This window comes from Schistocerca americana, unplaced genomic scaffold (genome assembly GCF_021461395.2).
Source record: "Schistocerca americana isolate TAMUIC-IGC-003095 unplaced genomic scaffold, iqSchAmer2.1 HiC_scaffold_1046, whole genome shotgun sequence".
Classification (NCBI taxonomy): Eukaryota; Metazoa; Arthropoda; class Insecta; order Orthoptera; family Acrididae; genus Schistocerca; species Schistocerca americana.
Genome location: NW_025725097.1, coordinates 1 through 14,381, shown reverse-complemented (window position 1 = coordinate 14,381; position 14,381 = coordinate 1). Strand labels below are relative to the sequence as shown.

Below are 14,381 nucleotides of genomic sequence, written 5' to 3'. Positions count from 1 at the left end.
GAGCAAAGTCGAGACAAGTCGAGACACACTAAGGGCTGGTGTGCAGCGAGTAAGAGGGCGAAAAAACAATAATTTAAGAGCGCGTGGCAAAAGTACTCATACGCGAAATTAAAAGCCTGCTGCGGTGGCCGGGAATCGAACCCGGATCAACTGCTTGGAAGGCAACTATGCTGACCATTACACCACCACCGCACAAGCGAGCGCCGCGCGTCCGCGCTGTGTCGGCTTCCCGCCAGTCGGCAGCGGCCGAAGGTGATCGTACCTGGCAGGCGCATTTCGAGGCGGGCTAGGGGAGCACATCCAGACGCATTCGGACAGCGTATCCGCGCACATTTCGCATCCTTTGGCAAGAGTTGGGCGCCGGCGACGCAAGAGTACGCAGAGGACCGCGTTCTGGCGGCATTTTTAAGCAGTGCAGTGCAGGATTCAGCGTCTGCAGCATCTTTTCCACAGAATGCTACGGCGCTTGACGGCAGTCCCACTTTCCCTTGAGACATCTGCTCGGGAAGCAGCGTCAAGTTACCGCTGGCCCGGGCATCGGTGGTTCAGTGGTAGAATGCTCGCCTGCCACGCGGGCGGCCCGGGTTCGATTCTCGGCCGATGCATCATTTTGCTTTTCCCGCGATAATGCTGCCGCGTGGCTTGCGCGCTTGAGATGCACGATCCACAAGAACGTATAGCTGGATTCCCTTGAGAAGAACCGAGAACGCAGCACTCGCGGGTCCCCACTAGGACGCTCGCATCATGTTCTACAGACTAGCGTCGGCCTGGCCTCACAAGTTGCTGTGTCCCGGTGCCTCCGAGGCACTGAACTTTAACGACAAGGAGTGCTGCCTATCGTTGCCAACAGCTGCAGCAACACCGCAATCAACTGGGCCGGCAGTGCACGTGTAGCAACAGAACACGTTATCGAGGAAGTACAGTGTCTCTACGCCTAATATTGGGCAGGCTATTTACCCAGTTTCCAGGACAAGCGGTTCACCCGTGCCTCGGTAGCGCAGTAGGCAGCGCGTAAGTCTCATAATCTTAAGGTCGTGAGTTCGATCCTCACCCGGGGCATTTAATTTTCTGTGACTGATGGTGGTGCTGTAGCTAGGGCGCCAACGTATTTCTTGTTTGTTATCCACAACGCTTCAGCGGGAAAATGTTTACTTCCTGTTATTGCTACTTACAGCTTCCCTTTCCCTCTTCTCCCAGCAGAGCATGAAGCCAAAAGCATTGCTCTGCGACGTTTGAGGTGCGCGCCTTGCCAGTCAGTATGTGCAAAGATGCCCGCAAAGAGAGAGGGGCGCCGACGCGGCACTCGACACGAAATGCGACAAGCGACCGTACGAACGGTCTAACGGAACGGCCACATCCGGTGTGGTCTAGTGGCTAGGATACCTGGCTTTCACCCAGGAGGCCCGGGTTCGATTCCCGGTACCGGAACGGAATTTTTTCCACACGAATCGTGACAAGTTTGAGCTGTCCGAGCGGCCGTTTCCCGTCCTGCTCGCAATATAGCTACTGTTTCGTGACCGTCAGCAGAATATAGACTAGGGAAGCAGACACACGACGACCATAGAAATGGTGTATGGCTTCATGCCACCTGTTTCCAGCGTAGGGCTGAGCATCTGCATATGCCGAGGCCCGTTAGCTCAGTTGGTTAGAGCGTCGTGCTAATAACGCGAAGGTCGTGGGTTCGATCCCCCCACGGGCCACTACTCTTTTACTACTACGACAAGGCAGCGCCGATTTCAGCTGGCGAGTGTGATGACCAAAAGATCATCACCCTGCGTGGAAGTTGATAGAGGATCCGAACCCGACTCGTCGGGAAGCGCTACAGCATTCACTCGGCAATGGCCATAATATCTTGAATACACTGGTTCTCAGCCGATAAAGAGAAAATGAAAGAAAATGTCCGATTGCCGATGCGTAACAACTTTGGCCCTTGTTAGTACTTGGGCGGGTGAGCGCATGGGAACACAGGGCACTATTGGCACTTTTACTTCCTATTTTTGTTTCTCCTTTCTTTTCGGAGCTACAGCCCGATTCGGTCAGGGAGACGCCACCGTGAAATGAAGGGGGCGTGCTGTGTGTCCATCGCCTCGCCTCTCCTTACCTCTCTCAGTCGTTTCTCGTGCTTGTCGTTTTGATATAGGCCGATTTGAGAGCGTCAGCTCTCGCGTCAGCTGAGCAAAGTCGAGACAAGTCGAGACACACTAAGGGCTGGTGTGCAGCGAGTAAGAGGGCGAAAAAACAATAATTTAAGAGCGCGTGGCAAAAGTACTCATACGCGAAATTAAAAGCCTGCTGCGGTGGCCGGGAATCGAACCCGGATCAACTGCTTGGAAGGCAACTATGCTGACCATTACACCACCACCGCACAAGCGAGCGCCGCGCGTCCGCGCTGTGTCGGCTTCCCGCCAGTCGGCAGCGGCCGAAGGTGATCGTACCTGGCAGGCGCATTTCGAGGCGGGCTAGGGGAGCACATCCAGACGCATTCGGACAGCGTATCCGCGCACATTTCGCATCCTTTGGCAAGAGTTGGGCGCCGGCGACGCAAGAGTACGCAGAGGACCGCGTTCTGGCGGCATTTTTAAGCAGTGCAGTGCAGGATTCAGCGTCTGCAGCATCTTTTCCACAGAATGCTACGGCGCTTGACGGCAGTCCCACTTTCCCTTGAGACATCTGCTCGGGAAGCAGCGTCAAGTTACCGCTGGCAAGGGCATCGGTGGTTCAGTGGTAGAATGCTCGCCTGCCACGCGGGCGGCCCGGGTTCGATTCCCGGCCGATGCATCATTTTGCTTTTCCCGCGATAATGCTGCCGCGTGGCTTGCGCGCTTGAGATGCACGATCCACAAGAACGTATAGCTGGATTCCCTTGAGAAGAACCGAGAACGCAGCACTCGCGGGTCCCCACTAGGACGCTCGCATCATGTTCTACAGACTAGCGTCGGCCTGGCCTCACAAGTTGCTGTGTCCCGGTGCCTCCGAGGCACTGAACTTTAACGACAAGGAGTGCTGCCTATCGTTGCCAACAGCTGCAGCAACACCGCAATCAACTGGGCCGGCAGTGCACGTGTAGCAACAGAACACGTTATCGAGGAAGTACAATGTCTCTACGCCTAATATTGGGCAGGCTATTTACCCAGTTTCCAGGACAAGCGGTTCACCCGTGCCTCGGTAGCGCAGTAGGCAGCGCGTAAGTCTCATAATCTTAAGGTCGTGAGTTCGATCCTCACCCGGGGCATTTAATTTTCTGTGACTGATGGTGGTGCTGTAGCTAGGGCGCCAACGTATTTCTTGTTTGTTATCCACAACGCTTCAGCGGGAAAATGTTTACTTCCTGTTATTGCTACTTACAGCTTCCCTTTCCCTCTTCTCCCAGCAGAGCATGAAGCCAAAAGCATTGCTCTGCGACGTTTGAGGTGCGCGCCTTGCCAGTCAGTATGTGCAAAGATGCCCGCAAAGAGAGAGGGGCGCCGACGCGGCACTCGACACGAAATGCGACAAGCGACCGTACGAACGGTCTAACGGAACGGCCACATCCGGTGTGGTCTAGTGGCTAGGATACCTGGCTTTCACCCAGGAGGCCCGGGTTCGATTCCCGGTACCGGAACGGAATTTTTTCCACACGAATCGTGACAAGTTTGAGCTGTCCGAGCGGCCGTTTCCCGTCCTGCTCGCAATATAGCTACTGTTTCGTGACCGTCAGCAGAATATAGACTAGGGAAGCAGACACACGACGACCATAGAAATGGTGTATGGCTTCATGCCACCTGTTTCCAGCGTAGGGCTGAGCATCTGCATATGCCGAGTCCCGTTAGCTCAGTTGGTTAGAGCGTCGTGCTAATAACGCGAAGGTCGTGGGTTCGATCCCCCCACGGGCCACTACTCTTTTACTACTACGACAAGGCAGCGCCGATTTCAGCTGGCGAGTGTGATGACCAAAAGATCATCACCCTGCGTGGAAGTTGATAGAGGATCCGAACCCGACTCGTCGGGAAGCGCTACAGCATTCACTCGGCAATGGCCATAATATCTTGAATACACTGGTTCTCAGCCGATAAAGAGAAAATGAAAGAAAATGTCCGATTGCCGATGCGTAACAACTTTGGCCCTTGTTAGTACTTGGGCGGGTGAGCGCATGGGAACACAGGGCACTATTGGCACTTTTACTTCCTATTTTTGTTTCTCCTTTCTTTTCGGAGCTACAGCCCGATTCGGTCAGGGAGACGCCACCGTGAAATGAAGGGGGCGTGCTGTGTGTCCATCGCCTCGCCTCTCCTTACCTCTCTCAGTCGTTTCTCGTGCTTGTCGTTTTGATATAGGCCGATTTGAGAGCGTCAGCTCTCGCGTCAGCTGAGCAAAGTCGAGACAAGTCGAGACACACTAAGGGCTGGTGTGCAGCGAGTAAGAGGGCGAAAAAACAATAATTTAAGAGCGCGTGGCAAAAGTACTCATACGCGAAATTAAAAGCCTGCTGCGGTGGCCGGGAATCGAACCCGGATCAACTGCTTGGAAGGCAACTATGCTGACCATTACACCACCACCGCACAAGCGAGCGCCGCGCGTCCGCGCTGTGTCGGCTTCCCGCCAGTCGGCAGCGGCCGAAGGTGATCGTACCTGGCAGGCGCATTTCGAGGCGGGCTAGGGGAGCACATCCAGACGCATTCGGACAGCGTATCCGCGCACATTTCGCATCCTTTGGCAAGAGTTGGGCGCCGGCGACGCAAGAGTACGCAGAGGACCGCGTTCTGGCGGCATTTTTAAGCAGTGCAGTGCAGGATTCAGCGTCTGCAGCATCTTTTCCACAGAATGCTACGGCGCTTGACGGCAGTCCCACTTTCCCTTGAGACATCTGCTCGGGAAGCAGCGTCAAGTTACCGCTGGCAAGGGCATCGGTGGTTCAGTGGTAGAATGCTCGCCTGCCACGCGGGCGGCCCGGGTTCGATTCCCGGCCGATGCATCATTTTGCTTTTCCCGCGATAATGCTGCCGCGTGGCTTGCGCGCTTGAGATGCACGATCCACAAGAACGTATAGCTGGATTCCCTTGAGAAGAACCGAGAACGCAGCACTCGCGGGTCCCCACTAGGACGCTCGCATCATGTTCTACAGACTAGCGTCGGCCTGGCCTCACAAGTTGCTGTGTCCCGGTGCCTCCGAGGCACTGAACTTTAACGACAAGGAGTGCTGCCTATCGTTGCCAACAGCTGCAGCAACACCGCAATCAACTGGGCCGGCAGTGCACGTGTAGCAACAGAACACGTTATCGAGGAAGTACAATGTCTCTACGCCTAATATTGGGCAGGCTATTTACCCAGTTTCCAGGACAAGCGGTTCACCCGTGCCTCGGTAGCGCAGTAGGCAGCGCGTAAGTCTCATAATCTTAAGGTCGTGAGTTCGATCCTCACCCGGGGCATTTAATTTTCTGTGACTGATGGTGGTGCTGTAGCTAGGGCGCCAACGTATTTCTTGTTTGTTATCCACAACGCTTCAGCGGGAAAATGTTTACTTCCTGTTATTGCTACTTACAGCTTCCCTTTCCCTCTTCTCCCAGCAGAGCATGAAGCCAAAAGCATTGCTCTGCGACGTTTGAGGTGCGCGCCTTGCCAGTCAGTATGTGCAAAGATGCCCGCAAAGAGAGAGGGGCGCCGACGCGGCACTCGACACGAAATGCGACAAGCGACCGTACGAACGGTCTAACGGAACGGCCACATCCGGTGTGGTCTAGTGGCTAGGATACCTGGCTTTCACCCAGGAGGCCCGGGTTCGATTCCCGGTACCGGAACGGAATTTTTTCCACACGAATCGTGACAAGTTTGAGCTGTCCGAGCGGCCGTTTCCCGTCCTGCTCGCAATATAGCTACTGTTTCGTGACCGTCAGCAGAATATAGACTAGGGAAGCAGACACACGACGACCATAGAAATGGTGTATGGCTTCATGCCACCTGTTTCCAGCGTAGGGCTGAGCATCTGCATATGCCGAGGCCCGTTAGCTCAGTTGGTTAGAGCGTCGTGCTAATAACGCGAAGGTCGTGGGTTCGATCCCCCCACGGGCCACTACTCTTTTACTACTACGACAAGGCAGCGCCGATTTCAGCTGGCGAGTGTGATGACCAAAAGATCATCACCCTGCGTGGAAGTTGATAGAGGATCCGAACCCGACTCGTCGGGAAGCGCTACAGCATTCACTCGGCAATGGCCATAATATCTTGAATACACTGGTTCTCAGCCGATAAAGAGAAAATGAAAGAAAATGTCCGATTGCCGATGCGTAACAACTTTGGCCCTTGTTAGTACTTGGGCGGGTGAGCGCATGGGAACACAGGGCACTATTGGCACTTTTACTTCCTATTTTTGTTTCTCCTTTCTTTTCGGAGCTACAGCCCGATTCGGTCAGGGAGACGCCACCGTGAAATGAAGGGGGCGTGCTGTGTGTCCATCGCCTCGCCTCTCCTTACCTCTCTCAGTCGTTTCTCGTGCTTGTCGTTTTGATATAGGCCGATTTGAGAGCGTCAGCTCTCGCGTCAGCTGAGCAAAGTCGAGACAAGTCGAGACACACTAAGGGCTGGTGTGCAGCGAGTAAGAGGGCGAAAAAACAATAATTTAAGAGCGCGTGGCAAAAGTACTCATACGCGAAATTAAAAGCCTGCTGCGGTGGCCGGGAATCGAACCCGGATCAACTGCTTGGAAGGCAACTATGCTGACCATTACACCACCACCGCACAAGCGAGCGCCGCGCGTCCGCGCTGTGTCGGCTTCCCGCCAGTCGGCAGCGGCCGAAGGTGATCGTACCTGGCAGGCGCATTTCGAGGCGGGCTAGGGGAGCACATCCAGACGCATTCGGACAGCGTATCCGCGCACATTTCGCATCCTTTGGCAAGAGTTGGGCGCCGGCGACGCAAGAGTACGCAGAGGACCGCGTTCTGGCGGCATTTTTAAGCAGTGCAGTGCAGGATTCAGCGTCTGCAGCATCTTTTCCACAGAATGCTACGGCGCTTGACGGCAGTCCCACTTTCCCTTGAGACATCTGCTCGGGAAGCAGCGTCAAGTTACCGCTGGCCCGGGCATCGGTGGTTCAGTGGTAGAATGCTCGCCTGCCACGCGGGCGGCCCGGGTTCGATTCTCGGCCGATGCATCATTTTGCTTTTCCCGCGATAATGCTGCCGCGTGGCTTGCGCGCTTGAGATGCACGATCCACAAGAACGTATAGCTGGATTCCCTTGAGAAGAACCGAGAACGCAGCACTCGCGGGTCCCCACTAGGACGCTCGCATCATGTTCTACAGACTAGCGTCGGCCTGGCCTCACAAGTTGCTGTGTCCCGGTGCCTCCGAGGCACTGAACTTTAACGACAAGGAGTGCTGCCTATCGTTGCCAACAGCTGCAGCAACACCGCAATCAACTGGGCCGGCAGTGCACGTGTAGCAACAGAACACGTTATCGAGGAAGTACAGTGTCTCTACGCCTAATATTGGGCAGGCTATTTACCCAGTTTCCAGGACAAGCGGTTCACCCGTGCCTCGGTAGCGCAGTAGGCAGCGCGTAAGTCTCATAATCTTAAGGTCGTGAGTTCGATCCTCACCCGGGGCATTTAATTTTCTGTGACTGATGGTGGTGCTGTAGCTAGGGCGCCAACGTATTTCTTGTTTGTTATCCACAACGCTTCAGCGGGAAAATGTTTACTTCCTGTTATTGCTACTTACAGCTTCCCTTTCCCTCTTCTCCCAGCAGAGCATGAAGCCAAAAGCATTGCTCTGCGACGTTTGAGGTGCGCGCCTTGCCAGTCAGTATGTGCAAAGATGCCCGCAAAGAGAGAGGGGCGCCGACGCGGCACTCGACACGAAATGCGACAAGCGACCGTACGAACGGTCTAACGGAACGGCCACATCCGGTGTGGTCTAGTGGCTAGGATACCTGGCTTTCACCCAGGAGGCCCGGGTTCGATTCCCGGTACCGGAACGGAATTTTTTCCACACGAATCGTGACAAGTTTGAGCTGTCCGAGCGGCCGTTTCCCGTCCTGCTCGCAATATAGCTACTGTTTCGTGACCGTCAGCAGAATATAGACTAGGGAAGCAGACACACGACGACCATAGAAATGGTGTATGGCTTCATGCCACCTGTTTCCAGCGTAGGGCTGAGCATCTGCATATGCCGAGGCCCGTTAGCTCAGTTGGTTAGAGCGTCGTGCTAATAACGCGAAGGTCGTGGGTTCGATCCCCCCACGGGCCACTACTCTTTTACTACTACGACAAGGCAGCGCCGATTTCAGCTGGCGAGTGTGATGACCAAAAGATCATCACCCTGCGTGGAAGTTGATAGAGGATCCGAACCCGACTCGTCGGGAAGCGCTACAGCATTCACTCGGCAATGGCCATAATATCTTGAATACACTGGTTCTCAGCCGATAAAGAGAAAATGAAAGAAAATGTCCGATTGCCGATGCGTAACAACTTTGGCCCTTGTTAGTACTTGGGCGGGTGAGCGCATGGGAACACAGGGCACTATTGGCACTTTTACTTCCTATTTTTGTTTCTCCTTTCTTTTCGGAGCTACAGCCCGATTCGGTCAGGGAGACGCCACCGTGAAATGAAGGGGGCGTGCTGTGTGTCCATCGCCTCGCCTCTCCTTACCTCTCTCAGTCGTTTCTCGTGCTTGTCGTTTTGATATAGGCCGATTTGAGAGCGTCAGCTCTCGCGTCAGCTGAGCAAAGTCGAGACAAGTCGAGACACACTAAGGGCTGGTGTGCAGCGAGTAAGAGGGCGAAAAAACAATAATTTAAGAGCGCGTGGCAAAAGTACTCATACGCGAAATTAAAAGCCTGCTGCGGTGGCCGGGAATCGAACCCGGATCAACTGCTTGGAAGGCAACTATGCTGACCATTACACCACCACCGCACAAGCGAGCGCCGCGCGTCCGCGCTGTGTCGGCTTCCCGCCAGTCGGCAGCGGCCGAAGGTGATCGTACCTGGCAGGCGCATTTCGAGGCGGGCTAGGGGAGCACATCCAGACGCATTCGGACAGCGTATCCGCGCACATTTCGCATCCTTTGGCAAGAGTTGGGCGCCGGCGACGCAAGAGTACGCAGAGGACCGCGTTCTGGCGGCATTTTTAAGCAGTGCAGTGCAGGATTCAGCGTCTGCAGCATCTTTTCCACAGAATGCTACGGCGCTTGACGGCAGTCCCACTTTCCCTTGAGACATCTGCTCGGGAAGCAGCGTCAAGTTACCGCTGGCAAGGGCATCGGTGGTTCAGTGGTAGAATGCTCGCCTGCCACGCGGGCGGCCCGGGTTCGATTCCCGGCCGATGCATCATTTTGCTTTTCCCGCGATAATGCTGCCGCGTGGCTTGCGCGCTTGAGATGCACGATCCACAAGAACGTATAGCTGGATTCCCTTGAGAAGAACCGAGAACGCAGCACTCGCGGGTCCCCACTAGGACGCTCGCATCATGTTCTACAGACTAGCGTCGGCCTGGCCTCACAAGTTGCTGTGTCCCGGTGCCTCCGAGGCACTGAACTTTAACGACAAGGAGTGCTGCCTATCGTTGCCAACAGCTGCAGCAACACCGCAATCAACTGGGCCGGCAGTGCACGTGTAGCAACAGAACACGTTATCGAGGAAGTACAATGTCTCTACGCCTAATATTGGGCAGGCTATTTACCCAGTTTCCAGGACAAGCGGTTCACCCGTGCCTCGGTAGCGCAGTAGGCAGCGCGTAAGTCTCATAATCTTAAGGTCGTGAGTTCGATCCTCACCCGGGGCATTTAATTTTCTGTGACTGATGGTGGTGCTGTAGCTAGGGCGCCAACGTATTTCTTGTTTGTTATCCACAACGCTTCAGCGGGAAAATGTTTACTTCCTGTTATTGCTACTTACAGCTTCCCTTTCCCTCTTCTCCCAGCAGAGCATGAAGCCAAAAGCATTGCTCTGCGACGTTTGAGGTGCGCGCCTTGCCAGTCAGTATGTGCAAAGATGCCCGCAAAGAGAGAGGGGCGCCGACGCGGCACTCGACACGAAATGCGACAAGCGACCGTACGAACGGTCTAACGGAACGGCCACATCCGGTGTGGTCTAGTGGCTAGGATACCTGGCTTTCACCCAGGAGGCCCGGGTTCGATTCCCGGTACCGGAACGGAATTTTTTCCACACGAATCGTGACAAGTTTGAGCTGTCCGAGCGGCCGTTTCCCGTCCTGCTCGCAATATAGCTACTGTTTCGTGACCGTCAGCAGAATATAGACTAGGGAAGCAGACACACGACGACCATAGAAATGGTGTATGGCTTCATGCCACCTGTTTCCAGCGTAGGGCTGAGCATCTGCATATGCCGAGTCCCGTTAGCTCAGTTGGTTAGAGCGTCGTGCTAATAACGCGAAGGTCGTGGGTTCGATCCCCCCACGGGCCACTACTCTTTTACTACTACGACAAGGCAGCGCCGATTTCAGCTGGCGAGTGTGATGACCAAAAGATCATCACCCTGCGTGGAAGTTGATAGAGGATCCGAACCCGACTCGTCGGGAAGCGCTACAGCATTCACTCGGCAATGGCCATAATATCTTGAATACACTGGTTCTCAGCCGATAAAGAGAAAATGAAAGAAAATGTCCGATTGCCGATGCGTAACAACTTTGGCCCTTGTTAGTACTTGGGCGGGTGAGCGCATGGGAACACAGGGCACTATTGGCACTTTTACTTCCTATTTTTGTTTCTCCTTTCTTTTCGGAGCTACAGCCCGATTCGGTCAGGGAGACGCCACCGTGAAATGAAGGGGGCGTGCTGTGTGTCCATCGCCTCGCCTCTCCTTACCTCTCTCAGTCGTTTCTCGTGCTTGTCGTTTTGATATAGGCCGATTTGAGAGCGTCAGCTCTCGCGTCAGCTGAGCAAAGTCGAGACAAGTCGAGACACACTAAGGGCTGGTGTGCAGCGAGTAAGAGGGCGAAAAAACAATAATTTAAGAGCGCGTGGCAAAAGTACTCATACGCGAAATTAAAAGCCTGCTGCGGTGGCCGGGAATCGAACCCGGATCAACTGCTTGGAAGGCAACTATGCTGACCATTACACCACCACCGCACAAGCGAGCGCCGCGCGTCCGCGCTGTGTCGGCTTCCCGCCAGTCGGCAGCGGCCGAAGGTGATCGTACCTGGCAGGCGCATTTCGAGGCGGGCTAGGGGAGCACATCCAGACGCATTCGGACAGCGTATCCGCGCACATTTCGCATCCTTTGGCAAGAGTTGGGCGCCGGCGACGCAAGAGTACGCAGAGGACCGCGTTCTGGCGGCATTTTTAAGCAGTGCAGTGCAGGATTCAGCGTCTGCAGCATCTTTTCCACAGAATGCTACGGCGCTTGACGGCAGTCCCACTTTCCCTTGAGACATCTGCTCGGGAAGCAGCGTCAAGTTACCGCTGGCAAGGGCATCGGTGGTTCAGTGGTAGAATGCTCGCCTGCCACGCGGGCGGCCCGGGTTCGATTCCCGGCCGATGCATCATTTTGCTTTTCCCGCGATAATGCTGCCGCGTGGCTTGCGCGCTTGAGATGCACGATCCACAAGAACGTATAGCTGGATTCCCTTGAGAAGAACCGAGAACGCAGCACTCGCGGGTCCCCACTAGGACGCTCGCATCATGTTCTACAGACTAGCGTCGGCCTGGCCTCACAAGTTGCTGTGTCCCGGTGCCTCCGAGGCACTGAACTTTAACGACAAGGAGTGCTGCCTATCGTTGCCAACAGCTGCAGCAACACCGCAATCAACTGGGCCGGCAGTGCACGTGTAGCAACAGAACACGTTATCGAGGAAGTACAATGTCTCTACGCCTAATATTGGGCAGGCTATTTACCCAGTTTCCAGGACAAGCGGTTCACCGTGCCTCGGTAGCGCAGTAGGCAGCGCGTAAGTCTCATAATCTTAAGGTCGTGAGTTCGATCCTCACCCGGGGCATTTAATTTTCTGTGACTGATGGTGGTGCTGTAGCTAGGGCGCCAACGTATTTCTTGTTTGTTATCCACAACGCTTCAGCGGGAAAATGTTTACTTCCTGTTATTGCTACTTACAGCTTCCCTTTCCCTCTTCTCCCAGCAGAGCATGAAGCCAAAAGCATTGCTCTGCGACGTTTGAGGTGCGCGCCTTGCCAGTCAGTATGTGCAAAGATGCCCGCAAAGAGAGAGGGGCGCCGACGCGGCACTCGACACGAAATGCGACAAGCGACCGTACGAACGGTCTAACGGAACGGCCACATCCGGTGTGGTCTAGTGGCTAGGATACCTGGCTTTCACCCAGGAGGCCCGGTTCGATTCCCGGTACCGGAACGGAATTTTTTCCACACGAATCGTGACAAGTTTGAGCTGTCCGAGCGGCCGTTTCCCGTCCTGCTCGCAATATAGCTACTGTTTCGTGACCGTCAGCAGAATATAGACTAGGGAAGCAGACACACGACGACCATAGAAATGGTGTATGGCTTCATGCCACCTGTTTCCAGCGTAGGGCTGAGCATCTGCATATGCCGAGGCCCGTTAGCTCAGTTGGTTAGAGCGTCGTGCTAATAACGCGAAGGTCGTGGGTTCGATCCCCCCACGGGCCACTACTCTTTTACTACTACGACAAGGCAGCGCCGATTTCAGCTGGCGAGTGTGATGACCAAAAGATCATCACCCTGCGTGGAAGTTGATAGAGGATCCGAACCCGACTCGTCGGGAAGCGCTACAGCATTCACTCGGCAATGGCCATAATATCTTGAATACACTGGTTCTCAGCCGATAAAGAGAAAATGAAAGAAAATGTCCGATTGCCGATGCGTAACAACTTTGGCCCTTGTTAGTACTTGGGCGGGTGAGCGCATGGGAACACAGGGCACTATTGGCACTTTTACTTCCTATTTTTGTTTCTCCTTTCTTTTCGGAGCTACAGCCCGATTCGGTCAGGGAGACGCCACCGTGAAATGAAGGGGGCGTGCTGTGTGTCCATCGCCTCGCCTCTCCTTACCTCTCTCAGTCGTTTCTCGTGCTTGTCGTTTTGATATAGGCCGATTTGAGAGCGTCAGCTCTCGCGTCAGCTGAGCAAAGTCGAGACAAGTCGAGACACACTAAGGGCTGGTGTGCAGCGAGTAAGAGGGCGAAAAAACAATAATTTAAGAGCGCGTGGCAAAAGTACTCATACGCGAAATTAAAAGCCTGCTGCGGTGGCCGGGAATCGAACCCGGATCAACTGCTTGGAAGGCAACTATGCTGACCATTACACCACCACCGCACAAGCGAGCGCCGCGCGTCCGCGCTGTGTCGGCTTCCCGCCAGTCGGCAGCGGCCGAAGGTGATCGTACCTGGCAGGCGCATTTCGAGGCGGGCTAGGGGAGCACATCCAGACGCATTCGGACAGCGTATCCGCGCACATTTCGCATCCTTTGGCAAGAGTTGGGCGCCGGCGACGCAAGAGTACGCAGAGGACCGCGTTCTGGCGGCATTTTTAAGCAGTGCAGTGCAGGATTCAGCGTCTGCAGCATCTTTTCCACAGAATGCTACGGCGCTTGACGGCAGTCCCACTTTCCCTTGAGACATCTGCTCGGGAAGCAGCGTCAAGTTACCGCTGGCCCGGGCATCGGTGGTTCAGTGGTAGAATGCTCGCCTGCCACGCGGGCGGCCCGGGTTCGATTCTCGGCCGATGCATCATTTTGCTTTTCCCGCGATAATGCTGCCGCGTGGCTTGCGCGCTTGAGATGCACGATCCACAAGAACGTATAGCTGGATTCCCTTGAGAAGAACCGAGAACGCAGCACTCGCGGGTCCCCACTAGGACGCTCGCATCATGTTCTACAGACTAGCGTCGGCCTGGCCTCACAAGTTGCTGTGTCCCGGTGCCTCCGAGGCACTGAACTTTAACGACAAGGAGTGCTGCCTATCGTTGCCAACAGCTGCAGCAACACCGCAATCAACTGGGCCGGCAGTGCACGTGTAGCAACAGAACACGTTATCGAGGAAGTACAGTGTCTCTACGCCTAATATTGGGCAGGCTATTTACCCAGTTTCCAGGACAAGCGGTTCACCCGTGCCTCGGTAGCGCAGTAGGCAGCGCGTAAGTCTCATAATCTTAAGGTCGTGAGTTCGATCCTCACCCGGGGCATTTAATTTTCTGTGACTGATGGTGGTGCTGTAGCTAGGGCGCCAACGTATTTCTTGTTTGTTATCCACAACGCTTCAGCGGGAAAATGTTTACTTCCTGTTATTGCTACTTACAGCTTCCCTTTCCCTCTTCTCCCAGCAGAGCATGAAGCCAAAAGCATTGCTCTGCGACGTTTGAGGTGCGCGCCTTGCCAGTCAGTATGTGCAAAGATGCCCGCAAAGAGAGAGGGGCGCCGACGCGGCACTCGACACGAAATGCGACAAGCGACCGTACGAACGGTCTAACG

The 14,381-nt window shown here is 54.9% G+C and overlaps 33 non-coding genes across 33 annotated transcripts; 26 read left to right on the top strand and 7 right to left on the bottom strand.

Annotated features, from left to right (window-relative positions):
• Nucleotides 1-120: 120 nt before the first annotated feature.
• On the bottom strand, nucleotides 121-192 carry Trnag-ucc. Its single transcript has one exon. It is a non-coding gene; the product is annotated as a tRNA-Gly (tRNA).
• Nucleotides 193-534: 342 nt separating this feature from the next.
• Trnag-gcc lies at nucleotides 535-605 on the top strand. The gene has a single exon. It is a non-coding gene; the product is annotated as a tRNA-Gly (tRNA).
• A 381-nt stretch (nucleotides 606-986) lies between these two features.
• On the top strand, nucleotides 987-1,059 carry Trnam-cau. Its single transcript has one exon. It is a non-coding gene; the product is annotated as a tRNA-Met (tRNA).
• A 297-nt stretch (nucleotides 1,060-1,356) lies between these two features.
• Nucleotides 1,357-1,428, top strand: Trnae-uuc. Its single transcript has one exon. It is a non-coding gene; the product is annotated as a tRNA-Glu (tRNA).
• A 198-nt stretch (nucleotides 1,429-1,626) lies between these two features.
• Trnai-aau lies at nucleotides 1,627-1,700 on the top strand. Its single transcript has one exon. It is a non-coding gene; the product is annotated as a tRNA-Ile (tRNA).
• A 593-nt stretch (nucleotides 1,701-2,293) lies between these two features.
• Nucleotides 2,294-2,365, bottom strand: Trnag-ucc. The gene has a single exon. It is a non-coding gene; the product is annotated as a tRNA-Gly (tRNA).
• Nucleotides 2,366-2,707: 342 nt separating this feature from the next.
• On the top strand, nucleotides 2,708-2,778 carry Trnag-gcc. Its single transcript has one exon. It is a non-coding gene; the product is annotated as a tRNA-Gly (tRNA).
• Nucleotides 2,779-3,159: 381 nt separating this feature from the next.
• Trnam-cau lies at nucleotides 3,160-3,232 on the top strand. The gene has a single exon. It is a non-coding gene; the product is annotated as a tRNA-Met (tRNA).
• A 297-nt stretch (nucleotides 3,233-3,529) lies between these two features.
• Trnae-uuc lies at nucleotides 3,530-3,601 on the top strand. Its single transcript has one exon. It is a non-coding gene; the product is annotated as a tRNA-Glu (tRNA).
• A 198-nt stretch (nucleotides 3,602-3,799) lies between these two features.
• Trnai-aau lies at nucleotides 3,800-3,873 on the top strand. Its single transcript has one exon. It is a non-coding gene; the product is annotated as a tRNA-Ile (tRNA).
• Nucleotides 3,874-4,466: 593 nt separating this feature from the next.
• On the bottom strand, nucleotides 4,467-4,538 carry Trnag-ucc. The gene has a single exon. It is a non-coding gene; the product is annotated as a tRNA-Gly (tRNA).
• A 342-nt stretch (nucleotides 4,539-4,880) lies between these two features.
• Trnag-gcc lies at nucleotides 4,881-4,951 on the top strand. Its single transcript has one exon. It is a non-coding gene; the product is annotated as a tRNA-Gly (tRNA).
• Nucleotides 4,952-5,332: 381 nt separating this feature from the next.
• Trnam-cau lies at nucleotides 5,333-5,405 on the top strand. Its single transcript has one exon. It is a non-coding gene; the product is annotated as a tRNA-Met (tRNA).
• Nucleotides 5,406-5,702: 297 nt separating this feature from the next.
• Trnae-uuc lies at nucleotides 5,703-5,774 on the top strand. Its single transcript has one exon. It is a non-coding gene; the product is annotated as a tRNA-Glu (tRNA).
• Nucleotides 5,775-5,972: 198 nt separating this feature from the next.
• Trnai-aau lies at nucleotides 5,973-6,046 on the top strand. Its single transcript has one exon. It is a non-coding gene; the product is annotated as a tRNA-Ile (tRNA).
• A 593-nt stretch (nucleotides 6,047-6,639) lies between these two features.
• On the bottom strand, nucleotides 6,640-6,711 carry Trnag-ucc. The gene has a single exon. It is a non-coding gene; the product is annotated as a tRNA-Gly (tRNA).
• A 342-nt stretch (nucleotides 6,712-7,053) lies between these two features.
• Trnag-gcc lies at nucleotides 7,054-7,124 on the top strand. The gene has a single exon. It is a non-coding gene; the product is annotated as a tRNA-Gly (tRNA).
• A 381-nt stretch (nucleotides 7,125-7,505) lies between these two features.
• Nucleotides 7,506-7,578, top strand: Trnam-cau. Its single transcript has one exon. It is a non-coding gene; the product is annotated as a tRNA-Met (tRNA).
• Nucleotides 7,579-7,875: 297 nt separating this feature from the next.
• On the top strand, nucleotides 7,876-7,947 carry Trnae-uuc. The gene has a single exon. It is a non-coding gene; the product is annotated as a tRNA-Glu (tRNA).
• A 198-nt stretch (nucleotides 7,948-8,145) lies between these two features.
• Nucleotides 8,146-8,219, top strand: Trnai-aau. Its single transcript has one exon. It is a non-coding gene; the product is annotated as a tRNA-Ile (tRNA).
• A 593-nt stretch (nucleotides 8,220-8,812) lies between these two features.
• On the bottom strand, nucleotides 8,813-8,884 carry Trnag-ucc. The gene has a single exon. It is a non-coding gene; the product is annotated as a tRNA-Gly (tRNA).
• Nucleotides 8,885-9,226: 342 nt separating this feature from the next.
• Nucleotides 9,227-9,297, top strand: Trnag-gcc. The gene has a single exon. It is a non-coding gene; the product is annotated as a tRNA-Gly (tRNA).
• Nucleotides 9,298-9,678: 381 nt separating this feature from the next.
• Trnam-cau lies at nucleotides 9,679-9,751 on the top strand. The gene has a single exon. It is a non-coding gene; the product is annotated as a tRNA-Met (tRNA).
• Nucleotides 9,752-10,048: 297 nt separating this feature from the next.
• Nucleotides 10,049-10,120, top strand: Trnae-uuc. Its single transcript has one exon. It is a non-coding gene; the product is annotated as a tRNA-Glu (tRNA).
• A 198-nt stretch (nucleotides 10,121-10,318) lies between these two features.
• On the top strand, nucleotides 10,319-10,392 carry Trnai-aau. Its single transcript has one exon. It is a non-coding gene; the product is annotated as a tRNA-Ile (tRNA).
• Nucleotides 10,393-10,985: 593 nt separating this feature from the next.
• Nucleotides 10,986-11,057, bottom strand: Trnag-ucc. Its single transcript has one exon. It is a non-coding gene; the product is annotated as a tRNA-Gly (tRNA).
• Nucleotides 11,058-11,399: 342 nt separating this feature from the next.
• Trnag-gcc lies at nucleotides 11,400-11,470 on the top strand. Its single transcript has one exon. It is a non-coding gene; the product is annotated as a tRNA-Gly (tRNA).
• Nucleotides 11,471-11,850: 380 nt separating this feature from the next.
• On the top strand, nucleotides 11,851-11,923 carry Trnam-cau. Its single transcript has one exon. It is a non-coding gene; the product is annotated as a tRNA-Met (tRNA).
• A 297-nt stretch (nucleotides 11,924-12,220) lies between these two features.
• On the top strand, nucleotides 12,221-12,291 carry Trnae-uuc. Its single transcript has one exon. It is a non-coding gene; the product is annotated as a tRNA-Glu (tRNA).
• A 198-nt stretch (nucleotides 12,292-12,489) lies between these two features.
• Trnai-aau lies at nucleotides 12,490-12,563 on the top strand. The gene has a single exon. It is a non-coding gene; the product is annotated as a tRNA-Ile (tRNA).
• Nucleotides 12,564-13,156: 593 nt separating this feature from the next.
• Trnag-ucc lies at nucleotides 13,157-13,228 on the bottom strand. Its single transcript has one exon. It is a non-coding gene; the product is annotated as a tRNA-Gly (tRNA).
• Nucleotides 13,229-13,570: 342 nt separating this feature from the next.
• On the top strand, nucleotides 13,571-13,641 carry Trnag-gcc. The gene has a single exon. It is a non-coding gene; the product is annotated as a tRNA-Gly (tRNA).
• Nucleotides 13,642-14,022: 381 nt separating this feature from the next.
• Nucleotides 14,023-14,095, top strand: Trnam-cau. Its single transcript has one exon. It is a non-coding gene; the product is annotated as a tRNA-Met (tRNA).
• Nucleotides 14,096-14,381: the final 286 nt, after the last annotated feature.